This window comes from Ranitomeya variabilis, chromosome 2, assembly GCF_051348905.1.
Source record: "Ranitomeya variabilis isolate aRanVar5 chromosome 2, aRanVar5.hap1, whole genome shotgun sequence".
Lineage (NCBI taxonomy): Eukaryota > Metazoa > Chordata > Amphibia > Anura > Dendrobatidae > Ranitomeya > Ranitomeya variabilis.
In genome coordinates, this window is record NC_135233.1 from 285,654,564 (window position 1) to 285,674,638 (window position 20,075).

The following is a 20,075-nucleotide window of genomic DNA, read 5'->3' on the forward strand; positions in this document are numbered from 1 at the left end:
AGACTTGTTTGGGCTAAAGAACAAAAGGAATGGACATTAGACCAGTGGAAATCTGTGCTTTGGTCTGAAGAGCCTAATTATGAGATCTTTGGTTCCAACCACCGTGTCTTTGTGCGACACAGAAAAGGTGAACGGATGGACTCTACATGCCTGGTTCCCACCGAGAAGAATGGAGGAGGAGGTGTGATGGTGTGGAGGTGCTTTGCTGGTGACACTGTTGGGGATTTATTCAAAATACAGAAAAATCTTTAAATGAGAGGGTGTGTCCAAACTTTTGGTCTGTACCTTGTGTGTATATATATATATATATATATATGTATATATATATATAGAGAGAGAGAGAGAGAGAGAGAGATACAAAGCAATCCGGACACGAGTTGGTGAAAAAACTGTGATCTTTATTCACCCATGACCCTGTGACGTTCAACAAATCATGTAATTTCCTGTTATACAGAACCATAGGTACATTTGTGAATTAGCGTAATGTTATATTTGCATGTAGCTGAAATACACACCTCCAGAATCAGTGTTATCGATGAGTCTTTTGGACCTCAGTCTGACACTGATGAAGACCCCTTGAAAATTGTATTTCTATTATAAATTATATGTGCACACATGACCTAAAACAATCTATACATGTTGGTCTTTGGGCTATTTGCTTTTGTAATGGGGTTATTTGCTGATGTTCCCTCTCCATCTCAGGATTGTCTATTACTTTTTATCTGCTCCTGAGCAAAACATTTACTGTCCTCTAGTTATTACCCTATGGGCCTCGTGACCTTTTCTGAATTGCGTTTACAAGTCCCCCCCTGTGACAATATGCAGCACTAAACATCAATGAACATCAAACTGTAATGTTCCCTAGGAAAACAAGGTAGAAATGAATTTAACAAACCTTCTCTGGTTAATATTTCATGATCATCTATCCAGATTGTAGAAACAAATACAGTTGCAAATAGCTATTCTTTTAATTGGTTGTATTGAATAAAAACATGGTTAATCTACACAGCCATATATTTCCCTCATAACGGAGCATTTTCTGCCAAACATTTAGATAAATGACTATTCATTCTAATGATCTAAATGATCATTTGTCTGTCGGAACAGAATCTACTCTGTTTCTGGCTGTATGCCTTGGCTCAACGAATAGAGCCGCCTCTATGTTAAAGAAATCTTTCAATATCACATGGAAGGGAAGGTGACCATTTCTTTTTTGACAACAATTACATTGTATTTCCACCATCACTGCTTTTATACGGCTAACATTAAATATGGTCTAAATGAATCTTCTTCTAATTGCTCCTTATCTTGATATTGTCCATTGCATTCATTTCCAGGTGTCTCTTCTCTATTTATGGCCTCCAGGTGTCACTATTTCACCAGAGCTCTGCCCATGACTTCAGCATATTTAATGTGGCCATTGGCTTTGTGTTTCCATAAAAGATACATTGTTAGTTTTAATATTAAATAATGGTAAAACATTGTAGAAATCTGTGATATCCTATATGTTTTCTGTGAAGCAAGTTCGAGTTACATGGAATCATGCTGAGAATAAAACAATGGATGAAACTATATTCTGCTGAGAACAGTTGAACATATGGAAGATATGACTATGATTGACACTTCATTAATATACATAAGATGTATAAAATCTGAATGTTTGATATAAGCCTGCTACCAGCACATTGCCACATTTACAGTGGACCTCTTCTGCTAAACCTGTGAAGAGGTAGAGTGAGAACTGTATGAAGCTTACTGATTCTCTATTGTAGCAGACGGAGTCGGAAGATGCAGACAGGTAAAGAAACAAGGTTTGTGTTATGATCCTTAGTGGCTGAGGATCACAAAATAGACTAGCTAAGTTACTGAACATAGAACAAGCTCTAGGGAGGTGGTAACTGGACTGACCGCAACCTGATCCTACCAAACACACTAAAGGTAGCCGGTGAACGTGCCTAAATTCCTGGACGTCTCGACGCAGCCTGAGAAACTTGCTACCCCTATAGAGAAAGTAAGACCTCACTTGCCTCAGAGAAATGACCCCAAAGATATAGGAAGCCCCCAACAAATAATAACGGTGAGGTAAGGGGAAAATACAAAACGTAGAAATGAAAACAGATACAGCAAATGAGGCCCACTAATACTAGATAGCAGAAGACAGACAGGGAGCTGCGCGGTCAGTAAAAAACCCTATACAAAATATCCACGCTGAGAATTCAAGAACCCCCACACCAACTAACGGTGTGAGGGGAGAAACTCAGCCCCCTAGAGCTACCAGCAAGCAAGGAAATCACATATTAGCAAGCTGGACAAGGACAAATAAATAACCAAGAAACATATTGAACACTGATGAGCAAAAAATAACCAAACAGAAACTTAGCTTCTCTTGGCGAGACTGATAACGAAGGGATTCAGGAGAGATCAAAATAGCACTGAATACATCGACAGCAGGCAACCACTGAAAGTCCAGGTGAGCTAAATAGGAAACCAGCTAACAGATAACGAGACAGCTGAACCAGCCTCAGACCTGCAGAATGACACAAAGAGCCACCAGAGGGAGCCCAAAGACAGCACTCACACAGTACCACTTGTGACCACAAGAGGGAGCCCAAAAACAGAGTTCACAACAGTACCCCCCCCTTGAGGAGGGGTCACCGAACCCTCATCAAAACCCCCAGGACAATCAGGATGAGCCACATGGAAGGCATGAACCAAATCGGCCGCATGAACATCAGAGGCGACAACCCAGGAATTATCCTCCTGACCATAGCCCTTCCACTTAACCAAATACTGAAGCCTCCGTCTAGAAATAAGAGAATCCAAGATCTTCTCCACCACGTACTCCAATTCGCCCTCAACCAGCACCGGGGCAGGGGGCTCAACAGAAGGAACCACAGGCACCACATACCTCCGCAACAAAGACCTATGGAACACGTTATGAATGGCAAACGACGCTGGGAGGTCCAAACGAAATGACACCGGGTTAAGGATTTCCAAAATCTTATAAGGACCGATGAAGCGAGGCTTGAATTTAGGAGAGGAGACCTTCAAAGGAACATACCGAGAAGACAGCCATACCAAATCCCCAACACGAAGTCGGGGACCCACACCGCGACGGCGGTTGGCAAAGCGCTGAGCCTTCTCCTGTGACAACTTTAAATTGTCCACCACATGGTTCCAAATCTGCTGCAACCTATCCACCACAGAATCCACCCCAGGACAGTCAGAAGGCTCGACCTGACCCGAGGAAAAACGAGGATGAAAACCAGAATTGCAGAAAAAAGGCGAAACCAAGGTAGCAGAACTAGCCCGATTATTAAGGGCAAACTCGGCCAATGGCAAAAAAGTCACCCAATCATCCTGATCAGCAGAAACAAAACATCTTAAATAAGTTTCCAAGGTCTGATTAGTTCGCTCAGTTTGGCCATTCGTCTGAGGATGGAAGGCCGACGAAAAAGACAAATCAATGCCCATCTTAGCACAAAAGATCCACCAAAATCTGGACACAAACTGGGATCCTCTGTCAGACACAATATTTTCAGGGATGCCATGCAAGCGAACCACATTCTGAAAAAATAGAGGAACCAAATCGGAGGAGGAAGGCAACTTAGGCAAGGGCACCAAATGGACCATTTTGGAAAAACGATCACACACCACCCAGATGACAGACATTCTCTGCGAGACTGGAAGATCCAAAATAAAATCCATGGAAATGTGCGTCCAAGGCCTCTTCGGGACAGGCAAAGGCAAAAGCAAACCGCCGGCACGAGAACAGCAAGGCTTAGCCCGAGCACAAATCCCACAGGACTGCACAAAGGAATGCACATCCCGCGACAAGGAAAGCCACCAGAAGGACCTAGCCACCAAATCTCTGGTACCAAAAATCCCAGGATGGCCTGCCAACACCGAAGAATGAACCTCGGAAATAACTCTGCTGGTCCATCTATCTGGGACAAACAGTCTCTCTGGTGGGCAACGGTCAGGTCTATCCGCCTGAAATTTCTGCAGCACTCGTCGCAAATCTGGGGAAATGGCAGACAAAATCACTCCCTCTCTGAGGATACCAGCCGGCTCTGAAACTCCCGGAGAGTCAGGCACAAAACTCCTAGAAAGAGCATCAGCCTTCACGTTCTTCGAACCAGGCAGGTACGAGACCACGAAATGGAAACGGGAGAAAAACAACGACCAACGAGCCTGTCTAGGATTCAGCCGCTTGGCAGACTCGAGATAAATCAGATTTTTGTGATCAGTCAAGACCACCACACGATGCTTAGCTCCCTCGAGCCAATGTCGCCACTCCTCAAATGCCCACTTCATAGCCAACAACTCCCGATTACCAACATCATAATTCCGCTTGGCAGGCGAAAACTTTCTTAAAAAGAAAGCACAAGGCTTCATCACAGAGCAATCATAGCTTCTCTGTGACAAAACAGCCCCTGCTCCAATCTCAGAAGCATCAACCTCGACCTGAAAAGGAAGAGAGACATCAGGCTGACACAAAACTGGAGCCGAAGAAAACCGGCGCTTCAGCTCCCGAAAGGCTTCCACGGCCGCAGGAGACCAATTAGTCACATCAGAACCCTTCTTGGTCAAATCCGTCAAGGGTTTAACCACGCCAGAAAAATTAGCAATGAAGCGACGGTAAAAATTAGCAAAACCCAAGAACTTCTGAAGACTCTTAACAGATGTAGGCTGAGTCCAGTCATGAATAGCCTGGACCTTGACTGGGTCCATCTCAATAGTAGAAGGAGAAAAAATAAAACCCAAAAAGGAAACCGTCTGTACTCCGAAGAGACATTTTGAGCCCTTCACAAATAAGGCATTAGCACGCAGGACCTGAAATACCATCCTGACCTGCTTCACATGGGACTCCCAGTCCTCAGAAAAGACCAAAATGTCATCCAGATACACAATCATAAATTTATCCAGATATTCTCGGAAGATGTCATGCATGAAGGACTGGAACACAGAAGGAGCATTAGAGAGTCCAAAAGGCATCACCAAGTACTCAAAATGGCCTTCGGGCGTATTAAATGCTGTTTTCCATTCATCCCCCTGCTTAATACGCACAAGGTTATACGCACCACGAAGATCTGTCTTGGTGAACCAACTGGACCCCTTAATCCGAGCAAACAGATCAGATAATAATGGCAAAGGATACTGAAATTTGACCGTGATTTTATTTAGAAGACGATAATCTATACAAGGTCTCAGAGAACCATCCTTCTTGGCCACAAAAAAGAATCCTGCACCAAGAGGGGAGGAGGACCGGCGAATATGTCCCTTCTCTAAAGACTCCTTTATATAACTCCGCATCGCGGCATGTTCTGGTACAGACAAATTAAAAAGTCGTCCCTTAGGGAACTTACTACCATTAATCAAATTTATAGCACAATCACAATCCCTGTGAGGAGGCAGGGCACTGGATCTGGGCTCATCAAATACATCCTGGTAGTCCGACAAAAACTCAGGGACCTCAGAAGGAGTGGAAGAAGCAATTGACACCAAAGGAGCATCGCCATGAATCCCCTGGCAACCCCAACTTGAAACAGACATAGCTTTCCAATCCAGAACTGGATTATGAGCCTGTAGCCATGGCAGACCCAAAACGACAACATCATGCAAATTATGCAGCACAAGAAAGCGAATCACCTCCTGATGTACAGGAGTCATGCACATGGTCACTTGAGTCCAATACTGAGGCTTATTCTCAGCCAATGGTGTAGCATCAATTCCCCTCAGTGGAATAGGGAATTCCAAAGGCTCCAGGACCAAACCACAGCGCCTGGCAAACGACAAATCCATCAGGTTCAGGGCAGCACCTGAATCCACAAAAGCCATAACCAAATAGGAAGACAAAGAACAAATTAAAGTAACAGACAAAATGAATTTAGACTGTATAGTACCAACGGTGACAGGTTTAGCAATTTTTTTACGCGCTTAGAGCATGCTGAGATAACATGAGTTGAATCACCACAGTAAAAGCACAACCCATTTTGACGTCTATGATTTTGCCGCTCAATTCTGGTCAGAATTCGGTCACATTGCATAGACTCAGGTCTCTGTTCAGAAAACACCGCCAGATGGTGCGCAGATTTGCGCTCCCGCAAACGCCGATCAATCTGAATGGCCAAAGCCATTGAGTCATTCAGACTTGCAGGCGTGGGGAACCCCACCATAACATTCTTAATGGCTTCAGAAAGACCTTCTCTGAAATTTGCAGCCAGGGCACACTCATTCCATTGAGTAAGCACCGACCATTTCCGAAATTTTTGACAATACACCTCAGCTTCATCCTGGCCCTGAGAGAGAGCCAGCAAGGCCTTTTCTGCCTGGTTCTCAAGATTAGGTTCCTCATAAAGCAATCCAAGCGCCAGAAAAAACGCATTCACATTCAGCAATGCAGGATCTCCTGGCGCCAGGGAGAAAGCCCAATCTTGAGGGTCGTCACGTAACAGGGAGATAACAATTCTAACTTGCTGAGCGGAATCACCAGAGGAACGAGGTCTCAAAGAAAGAAATAATTTACAATTATTCTTAAAATTCAGAAACCTAGATCTATCTCCAGAAAACAACTCAGGAATAGGTACTTTTGGCTCAGACATAGGACTGTGAACAACAAAATCCTGAATGCTTTGCACCCTTGCAGCAAGATGATCCACACTAGAAGTCAGACTCTGAATATCCATGTCTGCAGCTGAACTCAAAGCCACCCAGAGATTAAGGGGATGAGAGAAGCTGGACAGACTGCAGCAAAGGGAGAGGAAAAGAAAAAAAAATTGTACTCAGGCCTTCTCTTATCCCACTTCTGCGATGCATTAAACACTTTTTGGCCTGCTGTACTGTTATGATCCTTAGTGGCTGAGGATCACAAAATAGACTAGCTAAGTTACTGAACATAGAACAAGCTCTAGGGAGGTGGTAACTGGACTGACCGCAACCTGATCCTACCAAACACACTAAAGGTAGCCGGTGAACGTGCCTAAATGCCTGGACGTCTCGACGCAGCCTGAGAAACTTGCTACCCCTATAGAGAAAGTAAGACCTCACTTGCCTCAGAGAAATGACCCCAAAGATATAGGAAGCCCCCAACAAATAATAACGGTGAGGTAAGGGGAAAATACAAAACGTAGAAATGAAAACAGATACAGCAAATGAGGTCCACTAATACTAGATAGCAGAAGACAGACAGGGAGCTGTGTGCGGTCAGTAAAAAACCCTATACAAAATATCCATGCTGAGAATTCAAGAACCCCCACACCAACTAACGGTGTGAGGGGAGAAACTCAGCCCCCTAGAGCTACCAGCAAGCAAGGAAATCACATATTAGCAAGCTGGACAAGGACAAATAAATAACCAAGAAACATATTGAACACTGATGAGCAAAAAATAACCAAACAGAAACTTAGCTTCTCTTGGCGAGACTGATAACGAAGGGATTCAGGAGAGATCAAAATAGCACTGAATACATCGACAGCAGGCAACCACTGAAAGTCCAGGTGAGCTAAATAGGAAACCAGCTAACCGATAACGAGGCAGCTGAACCAGCCTCAGACCTGCAGAATGACACAAAGAGCCACCAGAGGGAGCCCAAAGACAGCACTCACACAGTACCACTTGTGACCACAAGAGGGAGCCCAAAAACAGAGTTCACAACAGGTTTGTGTATTGTGTGAGGTTTTGGCGATTCATCATTGTTCCATTCTCTACTGGACTCCAATGACTTTATACTGATTCATTTCTAACTAGGCCAATTTATACAACTTGCAAACAACGACATGCAAATTCTTTAGCAAAAGAAAGAATATCTATCAAATTAATTTATTATTTTATTTTAATGGCTCAATATCGAGCTATGGCGATCTGATGGATGAACGCTCTGTAGGAAGATCGATGTTGTGCAAGCCTAGATAGGTCCACCAGGGTCTTCTCCACTGTTATCTTGATAGTGCCAAGCCATCGGGTTGCCGGTCTTCCTCTTTGCCTTAGGGCAAGTAGGCTGTGTGGGGTCAGATGCAATAATATACTGAGTATACGAACAATCAATGGCATATGTTATATGTTTCACATAACTGCTGAAATGCAAAAAATAGTAAGTTACAGTTTGTAATCCACCATAATTCATAATATAATAAGAATACAGCATAATATATAAGCATAGAAAGTCCAAAGTGCAGGAATATACACTCACCGGCCACTTTATTAGGTACACCATGCTAGTAACGGGTTGGACCCCCTTTTGCCTTCAGAACTGCCTCAATTCTTCGTGGCATAGATTCAACAAGGTGCTGGAAGCATTCCTCAGAGATTTTGGTCCATATTGACATGATGGCATCACACAGTTGCCGCAGATTTGTCGGCTGCACATCCCAAAGATGCTCCATACAAGGCAGGATGGATCCATGCTTTCATGTTGTTTACGCCAAATTCTGACCCTACCATCCGAATGTCGCAGCAGAAATCGAGACTCATCAGACCAAGCAACGTTTTTCCAATCTTCTACTGTCCAATTTCTATGAGCTTGTACAAATTGTAGCCTCAGTTTCCTGTTCTTAGCTGAAAGGAGTGGTACCCGGTGTGGTCTTCTGCTGCTGTAGCCCATCTGCCTCAAAGTTCGACGCATAATAATAATAATAATAATTTTATTTATATAGCGCCAACATATTCCGCAGCGCTTTACAACTTATAGAGGGGACTTATACAGACAATAGACATTACAGCATAACAGAAATCACAGTTCAAAACAGATACCAGTAGGAATGAGGGCCCTGCTCGCAAGCTTACAATCTATGTGGAAAAGGGGAGACACGAGAGGTGGATGGTAACAATTGCTTTAGTTATTTGGACCAGCCATAGTGTAAGGCTCGGGTGTTCATGTAAAGCTGCATGAACCAGTTAACTGCCCAAGTATGTAACAGTACAGACACAGAGGCTATTAACTGCATAAAGTGTATGAGAACATGATGGAGGAACGTGATTATGTTGTTGTTTTTTTATTAATAGGCCACACAGGGATAATTAGGTTAATGCGTTGATGCGGTAGGCCAATCTGAACAAATGAGTTTTTAGGGCACGCTTAAAACTGTGGGGATTGGGGATTAATTGTATTAACCTAGGTAGTGCATTCCAAAGAATCGGCGCCGCACGTGTAAAGTCTTGGAGACGGGAGTGGGAGGTTCTGATTATTGAGGATGCTAACCTGAGGTCATTAGCAGAGCGGAGGGCACGGGTAGGTTGGTAGACTGAGACCAGAGAGGAGATGTAGGGTGGTGCTGAGCCATGGAGTGCTTTGTGGATGAGGGTAGTAGTTTTGTACTGGATTCTGGATTGGATGGGTAGCCAGTGTAATGACTGGCACAAGGTAGAGGCATCGGTGTAACGGTTGGCGAGGAATATGATCCTGGCAGCAGCATTCAGGACAGATTGGAGCGGGGAGAGTCTGGTAAAAGGTAGGCCAATTAGTAGAGAGTTACAATAGTCCAGACGAGAATGAATAAGTGAGACAGTAAGAGTTTTTGCAAAGTCGAAAGTAAGAAAAGGGCGAATTCTGGAAATGTTTTTGAGATGCAGATAAGAAGAGCGAGCCAGTGATCGGATGTGGGGGGTGAATGAAAGCTCGGAATCAAGGATGACTCCAAGGCAGCGGGCATGTTGCTTTGGAGTAATGGTGGAACCGCACACAGAGATGACAATGTCGGGCAAAGGTAGGTTTGTAGAGGGAGAGAACACGAGGAGTTCAGTTTTTGACAGGTTCAGTTTCAGATAGAGGGAGGACATGATGTTAGAGACAGCGGTAAGACAATCACTGGTGTTTTCTAAAAAGGTTGGCGTGATAACAGGAGAAGAGGTATATAATTGGGTGTCGTCAGCATAGAGATGGTACTGGAAACCAAATCTACTGATTGTTTGTCCAATAGGGGCAGTATACAAAGAGAAGAGGAGGGGGCCTAGGACTGATCCTTGAGGAACCCCAACAGTAAGGGGAAGGTGAGAGGAGGAGGAACCAGCAAAACAAACAGTGAAGGATCGGCCAGAGAGATAGGAGGAGAACCAAGAGAGAACGGTGTCCTTGAGGCCGATGGAGCGGAGCATAGTGAGGAGGAGCTGATGATCCACAGTGTCGAATGCTGTGGAGAGATCCAAGAGAATTAGCATGGAATAGTGACCATTAGATTTAGCTGTTAGTAGGTCATTAGAGACTTTAGTGAGGGCAGTTTCAGTAGAGTGTAAAGAGCGGAAACCAGATTGAAGAGGGTCGAGAAGAGAATTATCTGAGAGATAGCGGGTAAGACGGGAGTGGACCAGGCGTTCCAGGAGTTTAGAGATGAAGGGAAGATTAGAGACAGGTCTATAATTAGCGGCACAATTTTGATCGAGGGAGGGCTTTTTAAGTAGTGGATGTATGATGGCATGCTTAAATGAGGAGGGAAAGACGCATTGTGCGTTCAGAGATGCTCTTAGGCCTACCTTGGTTGTAACGGGTGGCGATTTGAGTCACTGTTGCCTTTCTATCAGCTCGAACCAGTCTGCCCATTCTCCTCTGACCTCTGGCATCAACAAGGCATTTCCGCCCACAGAACTGCCGCTCACTGGATTTTTTTTCTTTTTCGGACCATTCTCTGTAAACCCTAGAGATGGTTGTGCGTGAAAATCCCAGTAGATCAGCAGTTTCTGAAATACTCAGACCAGCCCTTCTGGCACCAACAACCATGCCACGTTCAAAGGCACTCAAATCACCTTTCTTCCCCATATTGATGCTCGGTTTGAACTGCAGGAGATTGTCTTGACCATGTCTACATGCCTAAATGCACTGAGTTGCCGCCATGTGATTGGCTGATTAGAAATTAAGTGTTAACAAGAAGTTGGACAGGTGTACCTAATAAAGTGGCCAGTGAGTGTAGAAAGATACTTTTTCACTTCACAGTTCTGAATTTCACTTCCTATAACTTTCAGCATTTTAATATATGAACTGATCAGCAATATTATATTACACATTGAAAGATCCATACAGGGAGTGATGGAGGATCATTTAGGTATTATTTCATTTTTTTTTAATCCTTAATAAATTAGTGATTAGTGAATGTGCTCAGATAAGGTATTATCTGGCCATGCTAAAGGTGTTCTCCGAGTATCTTGGTGTGCTCGTATATTATGTTTGAGTCCCCGCGGTTGCATGTTCTTCAGCTGAGTGAGGCAGGGAGGGGGATCATATGCGAGCAGAGGCGTAGCTAGGGTTTTGGTTCAGGGGGGGCGTTGATTACATCTCGGTGACGCGCCCTAATACTGGAGGAGAACCTCAGCAGATGACCGCGCTGTTACTGAAGATAATCTCTATATAAAGACCAACACTGATATTACCGCCATATGGTCAGTGGTAGATATCAGCCCTACAGGACACATAAGAGATCACAGCACAGTTACAGATAATGTCTTACCGCTGACGTCCTTTCTGATGGAATCGTTCACTTTTCCCGTCTTTTCCATCTGGCACAGACCGACATGACAACTTCTTCCAGCTACAACTCGTCAGCAGAGAATACAACAAAGACACATTTCATTTCTCATATTCCAGCCCCATCACCATCTATTCCCAACCTGCACTAACTGCTCATCCTGCTGATACCCCAATACTGAGCCGCTGCTGCCGTATGTGTCCCTATCACTGCCCCTGATACCCCAATACTGAGCCGCTGCTGCCATATGTGTCCCTATTACTGCCCCTGATACCCCAATACTGAGCCGCTGCTGCCATGTGTCCCTATTACTGCCCCTGATATCCCAATACTGAGCCGCTGTGTTGTGAACTCTGTTTTTGGGCTCCCTCTTGTGGTCACAAGTGGTACTGTGTGAGTGCTGTCTTTGGGCTCCCTCTGGTGGCTCTTTGTGTCATTCTGCAGGTCTGAGGCTGGTTCAGCTGTCTCGTTATCTGTTAGCTGGTTTCCTATTTAGCTCACCTGGACTTTCAGTGGTTGCCTGCTGTCGATGTATTCAGTGCTATTTTGATCTCTCCTGAATCCCTTCCTTATCAGTCTCGTCAAGAGAAGCTAAGTTTCTGTTTGGTTATTTTTTGCTCATCAGTGTTCAATATGTTTCTTGGTTATTTATTTGTCCTTGTCCAGCTTGCTAATATGTGATTTCCTTGCTTGCTGGTAGCTCTAGGGGGCTGAGTTTCTCCCCTCACACCGTTAGTTGGTGTGGGGGTTCTTGTATTCTCAGCGTGGATATTTTGTATAGGGTTTTTTACTGACCGCACAGTTCCCTGTCTGTCTTCTGCTATCTAGTATTAGTGGGCCTCATTTGCTGAATCTGTTTCATTTCTACGTTTGTATTTTCCCCTTACCTCACCGTTATTATTTGTTGGGGGCTTCCTATATCTTTGGGGTTTTTCTCTGAGGCAAGTGAGGTCTTACTTTCTCTATAGGGGTAGCAAGTTTCTCAGGCTGCGTCGAGACCTCCAGGAATTTAGGCACGTTCACCGGCTACCTTTAGTGTGTTTGGTTAGGATCAGGTTGCGGTCAGTCCAGTTACCACCTCCCTAGAGCTTGTTCTATGTTCAGTAACTTAGCTAGTCTATTCTGTGATCCTCAGCCACTAAGGATCATAACAGTACAGCAGGCCAAAAAGTGTTTAATGCATCGCAGAAGTGGGATAAGAGAAGTCCTGAGTACAATTTTTTTTTTTTTCCTCTCCCTTTGCTGCAGTCTGTCCAGCTTCTCTCATCCCCTTAATCTCTGGGTGGCTTTGAGTTCAGCTGCAGACATGGATATTCAGAGTCTGACTTCTAGTGTGGATCATCTTGCTGCAAGGGTGCAAAGCATTCAGGATTTTGTTGTTCACAGTCCTCCTATGTCTGAGCCAATAGTACCTATTCCTGAGTTGTTTTCTGGAGATAGATCTAGGTTTCTGAATTTTAAGAATAATTGTAAATTATTTCTTTCTTTGAGACCTCGTTCCTCTGGTGATTCTGCTCAGCAAGTTAGAATTGTTATCTCCCTGTTACGTGGCGACCCTCAAGATTGGGCTTTCTCCCTGGCGCCAGGAGATCCTTCATTGCTGAATGTGGATGCGTTTTTTCTGGCGCTTGGATTGCTTTATGAGGAACCTAATCTTGAGAACCAGGCAGAAAAGGCCTTGCTGGCTCTCTCTCAGGGCCAGGATGAAGCTGAGGTGTATTGTCAAAAATTTCGGAAATGGTCGGTGCTTACTCAATGGAATGAGTGTGCCCTGGCTGCAAATTTCAGAAAGGTCTTTCTGAAGCCATTAAGAATGTTATGGTGGGGTTCCCCACGCCTGCAAGTCTGAATGACTCAATAGCTTTGGCCATTCAGATTGATCGGCGTTTGCGGGAGCGCAAATCTGTGCACCATCTGGCGGTGTTTTCTGAACAGAGACCTGAGTCTATGCAATGTGACCGAATTCTGACCAGAATTGAGCGGCAAAATCATAGACGTCAAAATGGGTTGTGCTTTTACTGTGGTGATTCAACTCATGTTATCTCAGCATGCTCTAAGTGTGTAAAAAAAATTGCTAAATCTGTCACCGTTGGTACTATACAGCCTAAATTCATTTTGTCTGTTACTTTAATTTGTTCTTTGTCTTCCTATTCGGTTATGGCTTTTGTGGATTCAGGTGCTGCCCTGAACCTGATGGATTTGTCGTTTGCCAGGCGCTGTGGTTTGGTCCTGGAGCCTTTGGAATTCCCTATTCCACTGAGGGGAATTGATGCTACACCATTGGCTGAGAATAAGCCTCAGTATTGGACTCAAGTGACCATGTGCATGACTCCTGTACATCAGGAGGTGATTCGCTTTCTTGTACTGCATAATTTGCATGATGCTGTCGTTTTGGGTCTGCCATGGCTGCAGGCTCATAATCCAGTTCTGGATTGGAAAGCTATGTCTGTTTCAAGTTGGGGTTGCCAGGGGATTCATGGCGATGCTCCTTTGGTGTCAATTGCTTCTTCCACCCCTTCTGAGGTCCCTGAGTTTTTGTCGGACTACCAGGATGTATTTGATGAGCCCAGATCCAGTGCTCTGCCTCCTCACAGGGATTGTGATTGTGCTATAAATTTGATTCCTGGTAGTAAGTTCCCTAAGGGACGACTTTTTAATTTGTCTGTACCAGAATATGCCGCGATGCGGAGTTATATAAAGGAGTCTTTAGAGAAGGGACATATTCGCCGGTCCTCCTCCCCTCTTGGTGCAGGATTCTTTTTTGTGGCCAAGAAGGATGGTTCTCTGAGACCTTGTATAGATTATCGTCTTCTAAATAAAATCACGGTCAAATTTCAGTATCCTTTGCCATTATTATCTGATCTGTTTGCTCGGATTAAGGGGTCCAGTTGGTTCACCAAGATAGATCTTCGTGGTGCGTATAACCTTGTGCGTATTAAGCAGGGGGATGAATGGAAAACAGCATTTAATACGCCCGAAGGCCATTTTGAGTACTTGGTGATGCCTTTTGGACTCTCTAATGCTCCTTCTGTGTTCCAGTCCTTCATGCATGACATCTTCCGAGAATATCTGGATAAATTTATGATTGTGTATCTGGATGACATTTTGGTCTTTTCTGAGGACTGGGAGTCCCATGTGAAGCAGGTCAGGATGGTATTTCAGGTCCTGCGTGCTAATGCCTTATTTGTGAAGGGCTCAAAATGTCTCTTCGGAGTACAGAAGGTTTCCCTTTTGGGTTTTATTTTTTCTCCTACTACTATTGAGATGGACCCAGTCAAGGTCCAGGCTATTCATGACTGGACTCAGCCTACATCTGTTAAGAGTCTTCAGAAGTTCTTGGGTTTTGCTAATTTTTACCGTCGCTTCATTGCTAATTTTTCTGGCGTGGTTAAACCCTTGACGGATTTGACCAAGAAGGGTTCTGATGTGACTAATTGGTCTCCTGCGGCCGTGGAAGCCTTTCGGGAGCTGAAGCGCCGGTTTTCTTCGGCTCCAGTTTTGTGTCAGCCTAATGTCTCTCTTCCTTTTCAGGTCGAGGTTGATGCTTCTGAGATTGGAGCAGGGGCTGTTTTGTCGCAGAGAAGCTCTGATTGCTCTGTGATGAAGCCTTGTGCTTTCTTTTCAAGAAAGTTTTTGCCTGCCGAGCGGAATTATGATGTTGGTAATCGGGAGTTGTTGGCTATGAAGTGGGCATTTGAGGAGTGGCGACATTGGCTCGAGGGAGCTAAGCATCGTGTGGTGGTCTTGACTGATCACAAAAATCTGATTTATCTCGAGTCTGCCAAGCGGCTGAATCCTAGACAGGCTCGTTGGTCGTTGTTTTTCTCCCATTTCGATTTCGTGGTCTCGTACCTGCCTGGTTCGAAGAACGTGAAGGCTGATGCTCTTTCTAGGAGTTTTGTGCCTGACTCTCCGGGAGTTTCAGAGCCGGCTGGTATCCTCAGAGAGGGAGTGATTTTGTCTGCCATTTCCCCAGATTTGCGACGAGTGCTGCAGAAATTTCAGGCGGATAGACCTGACCGTTGCCCACCAGAGAGACTGTTTGTCCCAGATAGATGGACCAGCAGAGTTATTTCCGAGGTTCATTCTTCGGTGTTGGCAGGCCATCCTGGGATTTTTGGTACCAGAGATTTGGTGGCTAGGTCCTTCTGGTGGCCTTCCTTGTCGCGGGATGTGCGTTCCTTTGTGCAGTCCTGTGGGATTTGTGCTCGGGCTAAGCCTTGCTGTTCTCGTGCCAGTGGTTTGCTTTTGCCTTTGCCTGTCCCGAAGAGGCCTTGGACGCACATTTCCATGGATTTTATTTCGGATCTTCCAGTCTCTCAGAGAATGTCTGTCATCTGGGTGGTGTGTGATCGTTTTTCCAAAATGGTCCATTTGGTGCCCTTGCCTAAGTTGCCTTCCTCCTCCGATTTGGTTCCTCTATTTTTTCAGAATGTGGTTCGCTTGCATGGCATCCCTGAAAATATTGTGTCTGACAGAGGATCCCAGTTTGTGTCCAGATTTTGGCGGATCTTCTGTGCTAAGATGGGCATTGATTTGTCTTTTTCGTCGGCCTTCCATCCTCAGACGAATGGCCAAACCGAGCGAACTAATCAGACCTTGGAAACTTATTTAAGATGTTTTGTTTCTGCTGATCAGGATGATTGGGTGACTTTTTTGCCATTGGCCGAGTTTGCCCTTAATAATCGGGCTAGTTCTGCTACTTTGGTTTCGCCTTTTTTCTGCAATTCTGGTTTTCATCCTCGTTTTTCCTCCGGTCAGGTCAAGCCTTCTGACTGTCCTGGGGTGGATTCTGTGCTGAATAGGTTGCAGCAGATTTGGAACCATATGGTGGACAATTTGAAGTTGTCACAGGAGAAGGCTCAGCGCTTTGCCAACCGCCGTCACGGTGTGGGTCCCCGACTTCGTGTTGGGGATTTGGTATGGCTGTCTTCTCGGTATGTTCCTATGAAGGTCTCCTCTCCTAAATTCAAGCCTCGCTTCATCGGTCCTTATAAGATTTTGGAAATCCTTAACCCGGTGTCATTTCGTTTGGACCTCCCAGCGTCGTTTGCCATTCATAACGTGTTCCATAGGTCTTTGTTGCGGAGGTATGTGGTGCCTGTGGTTCCTTCTGTTGAGCCTCCTGCCCCGGTGCTGGTTGAGGGCGAATTGGAGTACGTGGTGGAGAAGATCTTGGATTCTCGTATTTCTAGACGGAGGCTTCAGTATTTGGTTAAGTGGAAGGGCTATGGTCAGGAGGATAATTCCTGGGTTGTCGCCTCTGATGTTCATGCGTCCGATTTGGTTCATGCCTTCCATGTGGCTCATCCTGATTGCCCTGGGGGTTTTGATGAGGGTTCGGTGACCCCTCCTCAAGGGGGGGGTACTGTTGTGAACTCTGTTTTTGGGCTCCCTCTTGTGGTCACAAGTGGTACTGTGTGAGTGCTGTCTTTGGGCTCCCTCTGGTGGCTCTTTGTGTCATTCTGCAGGTCTGAGGCTGGTTCAGCTGTCTCGTTATCTGTTAGCTGGTTTCCTATTTAGCTCACCTGGACTTTCAGTGGTTGCCTGCTGTCAATGTATTCAGTGCTATTTTGATCTCTCCTGAATCCCTTCGTTATCAGTCTCGTCAAGAGAAGCTAAGTTTCTGTTTGGTTATTTTTTGCTCATCAGTGTTCAATATGTTTCTTGGTTATTTATTTGTCCTTGTCCAGCTTGCTAATATGTGATTTCCTTGCTTGCTGGTAGCTCTAGGTGGCTGAGTTTCTCCCCTCACACCGTTAGTTGGTGTGGGGGTTCTTGTATTCTCAGCGTGGATATTTTGTATAGGGTTTTTTACTGACCGCACAGTTCCCTGTCTGTCTTCTGCTATCTAGTATTAGTGGGCCTCATTTGCTGAATCTGGTTCATTTCTACGTTTGTATTTTCCCCTTACCTCACCGTTATTATTTGTTGGGGGCTTCCTATATCTTTGGGGTTTTTCTCTGAGGCAAGTGAGGTCTTACTTTCTCTATAGGGGTAGCAAGTTTCTCAGGCTGCGTCGAGACGTCCAGGAATTTAGGCACGTTCACCGGCTACCTTTAGTGTGTTTGGTTAGGATCAGATTGCGGTCAGTCCAGTTACCACCTCCCTAGAGCTTGTTCTATGTTCAGTAACTTAGCTAGTCTATTCTGTGATCCTCAGCCACTAAGGATCATAACACGCTGCTGCCGTATGTGTCCCTAATACTCCACCTGATACCCCAATACTGAGCTGCTGCCGTATGTGTCCCTATTACTGTAGCTGATACCCCAATACTGAGCCGCTGCTGCCATATGTGACCCTATTACTGCACCTGATACCCCAATACTGAGCCGGTGCTGCCGTATGTGTCCCTATTACTGCCCCTGATACCCCAATACTGAGCCGCTGCTGCCGTATGTGTCTTTATTACTGCCCCTGATACCCCAATACTGAACCGCTGCTGCCATATGTGTCCCTATTACTGCCCCTGATACCCCAATACTGAGCCGCTGCTGCCGTATGTGTCCCTCTTACTGCACCTGATACCCCAATACTGAGCTGCTGCTGCCGTATGTGTCCCTATTACTGCACCTTATACCCCAATACTGAGCCGTTGCTGCCGTATGTGTCCCTATTACTGCACCTGATACCCCAATACTGAGCCGCTGCTGCCGTATGTGTCCCTATTACTGCACCTGATACCCCAATACTGAGCAGCTGCTGCCGTATGTGTCCCTATTACTGCACCTGATACCCCAATACTGAGCCGCTGCTGCCATATGTGTCCCTATTACTGCACCTGATACCCCAATACTGAGCCACTGCTGCCGTATGTGTCCCTATTACTGCACCTGATACCCCAATACTGAGCCTCTGCTGCCGTATGTGTCCCTATTACTGCACCTGATACCCCAATACTGAGCCGCTGCTGCCGTATGTGTCCCTATTACTGCACCTGATACCCCAATACTGAGCCGCTGCTGCCGTATGTGTCCCTATAACTGCACCTGATACCCCAATACTGAGCCACTGCTGCCGTATGTGTCCCTATTACTGCACCTGCTGTGTGGTTCTGTGTGCCCTCTAAATTCTAAAGCACCCCTCTATAACATAGTAATGCTGGGTGCAAGTGCCCTAGAAAACAGTGCCCATATTTTGCCCCCTAGAAAGTAATATTGCCCTGTGTGCCCCTTTGATAGCCACAGTTACCTGAGTTCCCCTATAACAAGAAGTACCCACTTTACATTTAAAAATGTCCCAAGTCTCCCCCTGTACAGCTCCACTATACACAGCATGATGATCTCTTATACACAGTATAATGCACCCACACAGTATACTGACCCCTTAGTAGCCTCCAAACTGTTTGATGGCTCCAACACTGTATAATGACCCCCACACTGTAATCTCCATACTGTATATTGGCCCCCTAGATAGCCTCCATATACAGTAGCATAATGCACCAAATAGTTCACAATATAGTATAATGCACTCCCCATAGGCAGACTCTATAGCATAAGGCAGCACCCCCATAGTCAGACCCTGTAATAAGGCAGCACCCGTATAGTCAGACCCTGTGATAAGGCAGCACCCCCATAGTCAGACCCTGTAATAAGGCAGCACCCCTATAGGCAGGCCCTGTAATAAGGCAGCACCCCCATAGTCAGACCCTGTAATAAGGCAGCCCCCATAGTCAGACCCTGTAATAAGGCAGCACCCCTATAGGCAGACCCTGTAATAAGGCAGCACCCCTATAGTCAGACCCTGTAATAAGGCAGCACCCCTATAGTCAGACCCTGTAATAAGGCAGCACCCCCATAGTCAGACCCTGTAATGAGGCAACACCCCCATAGTCAGACCCTGTAATAAGGCAGCCCCCATAGTCAGACCCTGTAATAAGGCAGCCCCATAGGCAGACCCTGTAATAAGGCAGCAGATCCCCATAGGCAGACCCTGTAATAAGGTAGCAGCACCCATAAAAAATAAAATAAATACTCACCTCTCTTCTTCCTGGTTCCTGCGCTGCTCCCGCTGATATCCTGACAGCGGGTGCCCGGCAGTGATGTCATCGCGTCCGCTGTCAGTGTAGGCGACGTCAGACGCCGACACTGACAGGAGGATGATGGGAGAAGGAGCCCGATGATGGTGGAGGGGCCCACTGCTGGCACCGGGCCCCCCCGCCTGCTCAGGGGCCCCATAGCGACAGAGCAGGGAGATCGATACAGTTACAGTAGCGTAGCTCCCGGGTGGGCCCCCTCAGAGCACCGGGCCCGGGGTGATCGCCCCCTCTGCCCACCCGGTAGCTACGCTACTGTATGCGAGGGTCGATATATATCCCCCAGGATGCGGACAGAGTCCTATTAGACCCGCTGGAGTGAGTTGTATTCACAGCAGGACGCCTGTGAGTCACAAGGCAAAGTAAAAGTAAGTGTGGACCCGGTCAAGCTATTTGGCCAATGTGGTTACTGTGGGGCGTACGGTGCGGTCCGGTCCTGATGCCATTGTGTGGGTAAGAATCCGGGGTGGGGATTTATGCTCCTTTTTTGGTGTGACATGAGCCAGTGTACAGGGCTCTTGATATCTTTCTACATAGTGTTATTTATACCCCCCGGTTTAATACCTGCACTTTACTCTGCACAACGC